Consider the following 6,557-nt stretch of genomic DNA (forward strand, 5'->3'; position numbering starts at 1 on the left):
ATTATATTATATTTGGATATTTGGAAGTACTAATGTGTAAATTGAGATGCGCAGGAAATTTACCATGTGACCATGGAAAATTACGGAGAATCAAACCTAGACTTATGTATGTTCGTAAAGCCAGGGTTTGTCTATTTGGAGAGACAACACCCCATTTGTGTTGTATTTTAATCGTAACAGTATATGCTGCATGAGTGTTAAGTATTAATTAAATTTTAATGTGTAAAACCCTCAAGAGACAATTTCATGTTTTATTTTTGTAAAAGTGTTTTATTTGTGTCACTTGACACGTGTGTATTTAAATTTAATTATTTTATTTTGTCTCTTGGTGGGAAAGTGTTTAATTATAGTTTTCTTAAATAAATTAATGTGTTGTCAAAAATATTTTGGGAATATAATATTTGGAGTGGTCAACTTATGTTTGACCCGAAAATAAACTTTAGAGGGGTTTAAAATGGGTTAAATGAACACCTAGGGGTAGTTTAATAGGGTTTCCTAAAGCCCATAAGGTATACCTAGGGGTTAGGGGTAATTTTAGGCAAGTTTCTACTTTATAATGATCTTTTTAACGCTTTAAAAATTGGTTTTTTTGAGTTGAGCGAAAATTGAAAATTGAAGTTAAATCAAATCAAGATTTTTCCTTTTGGAAGGAGAGTCTTTTTGCATTTTTCTTTCTTTCTTCTTTTTGTTTTTTTTTAGAATCCTGTGAGAACTCAGAGAGTGAGCTTCTTAAGGAAGATTTTTGGGAATAGCAGGGTAATCACCCACTCTCCATTTTTGGAGACAGAAGAAAATTGGAAGGAAAATAATGTTATGGAATAGAGAAATTGAATAAGGGTAGAAGGAAAAAGATTTGTGGATTGGGCAGCTCTTCATCAGATATCATAATAACCTTTGGGCAGATTAAGGTTGGTTTCAATTTTTACTTTTAATCTCTTCTTCTTGTTCATGTCTAGAAGTTTGTTCGTGTAAGAAATCTGTATTCTTGAAAGTTTATGTTTGAAAAATCTTTTGGTATTTTGTTTTATGAATTGATGTGTTTTGGGAGTTTTCTCAAGATCTCTTACTCTTGGGAGAGAAGAGGATCTTGAGGGTGGTAGCAGTGACAACCCTCGAGTGAGAGACTCTCTTTTGAGAGCGATCACAAGGGATCTTTGTGTGACCCTTGCTGCATGGCCTGTTTGTGCAATGGGGGTCATAAGGAGGGATATAAGGCTAGAATGCCTTTGGGGGGCATAAGGAATAAGGGGTTGAGAATTCTTGATATTTTTATTGTGCCATGAGGTGGCTTCTTGTTTATTTCATACTTGCAGTTCTCCTCAGGGTATTGGTCCACTACCACCCTTTGAAAATGTTCATCACCAAAGTGTGGTGCTGTGAAAGCCAAGTTGGGAATGTGTCTGGAAAGTCTGTATGCATTGCTTTCTATGTGTTTGCCTGTTTGTTACCCGTCTAGGAATTGGTTCTCCGAGCTCGGGGGTGGCTACCAGTTAGCCTAGGCTGGGAGGTGAGCACTCTATGGTCATATTCGTGTTTATTTATTATGTAGGAAAGACAGGAGAAAAAGGATAGGAACCATAAAAAAGACACTGAAGATTATTATTGAAGATTCTTAAATTCAGTTACAGATGTTTGATTAAAATTGTTATAGAAATATGCCTCATTCATAGAAAAGAGAAGCAAGTTGTAAATTGTGAAAGTAGACTTGAAGTTTTTATTGTTGTGACTATTCAGAGAAACATCCTGAAAATTTGGTAGAATATCTTAGAGATGTTATTAAAAGGAAAAGCTTGTTGTTTCTACTTCTGGTTTTTTTTAGAAAAAGAAAAGTTAATTTGAGTTGCATGCAAAAGCCTTTTTGAATTATAAAAAAAAAGAAAGAGAATTATTTTCATTTAGATTTTATCTACATTTCACTTGTGGCAAATAGAAGTTTATTGATGTTGAAAGATTTTAAGTATTTTTTATGAAAAAAGTTGTTTTATGGAAATATTTTATTAGAGGAGAAAAATCAATGAAATTCCTTTTATTCTAGAAAAGTATATTGTATCTTTTTAAAAAAGTATTCTAAATTGTTTTCAGTTAGCATTGATTTAAAAAGCTTATTATATATATATATATATATATATATATATATATATATATATATATATATATATATATATATATATATATATATATATACTTCTGATTAAACTTAATGTTTTTACCTTTAATATAATAGTTTAAAAAAAAATTGCATGTAATCTCTTTTAAAAAAAAAATATATTTTCATATTAAAATATTTTCACTATTTTTTAACTGTGGATATAAATTTATTTAAATATAAATATATATATATATTTTTATATATATTATATATTTTAAAAAAAAATAATAATAATAAAAAAAAAAGGATGCATTTGGGTCCTCGCGGACTCCATTGTGTGTACGCATAGTGGAGGGCCGCGCGGCGCCCACTGTGTGCACACACAGTGGAGCCGCTTTCGGCTCCCACTGTGTGGGCACATAGTGGACGGCCACGGCCGCCACTGTGTGGGCACACAGTGGGGAGCCGCTAGCGGCGCCCACTGTGTGGGCACACAGTGGTGCCGCGGCGCCCACTGTGTGCTCACACAGTGGCGCACGGCCAAGCCCGCCTCCCCTCCTCCGTAACCTGCAATAAAGAAATCCATGGCCGCCTTTGGGGTCTTCGGCCCAGCAAGAATTTTTGACTGTTAAAAAAAAAATATGGGTTAAACCCTAGCTTGGATGGGGCTAGGGCAATTCGGTTTTAAAAATAAAAATATTAATTAGTTTAGATATTATATATGTGAGATAATTAGAACCCTAATTAGGGTTGGGAAAAACAAATATGGAGTATTATTTAGGAAGTTAAAAATGGCTTTTGAGTTAGAGTTAAAATATTTAACATATAAGTAAAATATATATATATATATATATATATATATATATATATATATATATATATATATATATATATATATATATATATATGTTTCCATATATATATATATGGGTATATATATATGCATATATATGAATTTTGAGCATTTTGAATAAGTAATTAAATTATAAAAATATATAAATATATATATGTATGTACAAATATGTATATATATATATTTATATATTCCTGATTTTAATTTGGAATAAATTATAAAGAGAAATTTAAAAAAAATTGATAAGACTATATAGTCATATTGGAGGATAAATTAAAATTTCTCTCCTATTTCCTTTAGTTTGATTAATTTAATAAACCTATTGACTAGGTATCTCTTGGAGATAGAATTAAACCAGTAGGTTTTTCGCAATTAAAATTTAACAATTTATCGATGCTTAGTTCATTTCCGAATTAGCTCGAATTTAATAATGGAAATTTCATTAACGCTTGTCGCAAGAGTGAACTTGTTAATTAAATTAGTATGTTTTAAAAAAAAAATTTGTTTCGTTTTTGCCCTAAATTTTGGGCACGATAGACCTTGTCTAAGGAAGTGAATTGACCAATGGTTTCAACTATACCCTGAATAGTACATTCATCTTAGAATACTAGAGTGAGTTCTAGGAGACTAACCCAAATGGGAAACAAATTTAACTTCAAAGTGTAAAAGCCAACAAACCATCCATTTAAAGAAAACAATCTATTACCAAGAAACCAAGAACCTCCTTGAAGAAATATGGAGCAGTCCTTAGTTGATTGCAAATAGAAATGAATTAAACCATTCATCATGGCCTTATAATAGAGATCAATAAATAGCCCTCTATTAGAAGCCCAACTCTTTATGAAAGCAAAGTTAGGTTTGTAGACATAAAACATCCCTATGAGTGTAGAACCAAGCCTCTAGAGGTTATTTTGACTCATACATTACCTTTTGTAAGATGGTGAAATAGGAAATTCACTAGTTTAGCTATATAAACAAGGAATAAACCCTTTCACACAATCATTACATTGAAGGGAGATGAAATCAATAGATTCACCTCTAATGGGTGGACACTAATTGATTTCAGATGGATGCCTTTGTGGGGTTTAAATTGGATACTGAGAATGTAAAGTAAATATTAGATCTAGGGCTAAAATCTTCTATGCAAAATTGACATAAATGAACGTGAAGAAGTAATTATAGATTCAATATGACGCTGTAAGTACATATTTGATATGAGGAAGATGAATAGAACCTTTGACTAGAATCTAATCCTAAAAAAGTGTAAAAATGGAGCACTAAATGACCCTATCCCCAAAATGTCAGATGTGGATGAACTTTAATATCTTTTTGGAACTAGAATACTACTGAGAATATATTCCATAAACTTCATGGGAAATTTGTTGGACAAAGTAGTGTAGAGTGACTCAGTACATTTCTTTTCACACTTGCAAAAGCTGGATCTAATTGTCTCTATCTACTCTGCCTAATTCTATAATTACAGCTCTTGAACTTGTAACCTACACCTGCAAAAAGAGAGAAGATGTTGGGAATAGGGGTTTTCCTAAGTGAAAACCTGGGTTTTAAATTAACCATTGAAATGAATTGAAATACTAAAGTAAATGCTGAATATTATACCTCAAATCTCTTGTAGATGATTGTAGGTTGATGATGCAATTCTCTTTGAATGTGATCACAAGTTTTGATGCAATAACATGACATGACATGACAAGACATGAACAACCTAATAAGAAACACATTCTTTCATGATGATTGATGTAATTTGTTGCTCCATGATGTCTAGATCTTGAAGAATATGGTAGGATTAAATATTGTCTTGATGCTCAATGAATACTTGATGATGATAGTGCTTGATAGCAAATGCTTCCAATAATAAATTATGGATGCCTTGTGATATGAAAATGAATTAGAATAATTCTCTTATATAGGGTTCTCAAGGTATTCCCCCCGATTAGGATGACCTCCAGTGGTCAAATTGAGACATCGTGATCCAAAACCAAGTAGTGGGAAATGTGTACATTTGGGTCTGGTTTGGGATGACAAGGGTGCCTCAAGCGCCACACCTTAAGTGCCATTGGCCACCTTGTTGGAGACTTGTTTATCTATTGAGAGTTTTTTTGACAATGTATGTTTTCATTGATGTCAACACTAATGTCTAGCAATATGTGTTGTGACATAGTTGTATGGGTATTCTAGATGACAATATGTTGGAAGATGTTTTGGCAAGTTTATGATTGATGCAAAAATCAATCCAGAGGTTTATAAATAAAAAAAATATTTGTCCAGAGTTCATGGTATGTATAACTTCTCATGACATATCTTATTCTTATTATGGAGAAGCTTTTGGTTAGAGTTTACATGTTTGGGAGTTGTCATGATTTTATCATTGTTAGTTTCATAACTACGAGCTTGAAGAAAATGACTAAGTGTTAAACAAGTAACTTTCTCTATGACTAAGGGTTAGTAATGTTCTATGCATTTATCTGTGTTGCATTATTTAGTTGCAGATATATGGAGTTAGGTTTGGTGATGAATTCTTGATATATTTGTTAGCTATTTGATGGAATTGATTATGTGTTGCATTGATGTTTTGTCATTGATGCCAACACTAGATGTTTGTATGCTTTACCGACACCCTTCTGGTCTTGGTAGGTTGAGTAGTTTCTAGTTGAATGGATCCAATATGATCCGGTAGGCTCCGATATGACTTGGTTATGGAATTGGCTTATTCATGATACTTATGTTCATATTCAATTAGATGGTTTTGGTTTGGTGATGGGATGCTATCCTGTTTGCTTGGAAGTTTGGCTTGTGGTTCTGTAATGTCCCTTCTTAGTACCTTGGAAAGAATACAAATAGTTGGTGAACTAAGACAAGACAAATTACCTTCTTACTTAATACCTCTAAAAATTCCCTATAAAATACCCTGCAGAAAACATTCAGATTATTATATTCATTTGGCATATTGAATTTGAATCCTTATAGTTGTTTTTCATTATAAATATTTTTTTGTTGCAGATTAATGTTTTGGAAATGGAGTAATGATTGGGTTGATTATCATAATCTCTCCATTAGACTATGGGAGTTTCCTCCCTATAGCCTCCATCATGTAATCACATTTATATTACCTTTCACAACTTATTACTATTTTCCATTCCTTAAACTACATTTACATATTCCTAGTATTCCATAACATATATTCCGAAAACTATCCATTAACATATATTCGTGAATATCCATTATCATATATTCACAATTATAATAACTATTCCTAACCATTCATTAATATGTATTTATTACATATATCTACACCTATTCATTAACATATGCTTACACCTATTCATTAACATATTTACACATATTCATTAACATATAAAAAACCATTCATTATCATATATGTTAAAGTATTCATTACTTATATTCAGAAACATATATATTAAATATGCATTTAATTATAATCATTAACATATACATTAAAATATTCATTTATTAACATGTATATTAAAATATTTATTCATTAACATATAAATTAAAATATTCATTACTTACCTGTTAGTAAACTGCAGCAGTGTTTTCTATTTCCACCCTTGCTGTTCGCAGTCTGCTCCTTTCCCA

Source organism: Cryptomeria japonica, chromosome 1, assembly GCF_030272615.1.
Source record: "Cryptomeria japonica chromosome 1, Sugi_1.0, whole genome shotgun sequence".
Taxonomy (NCBI): Eukaryota; Viridiplantae; Streptophyta; class Pinopsida; order Cupressales; family Cupressaceae; genus Cryptomeria; species Cryptomeria japonica.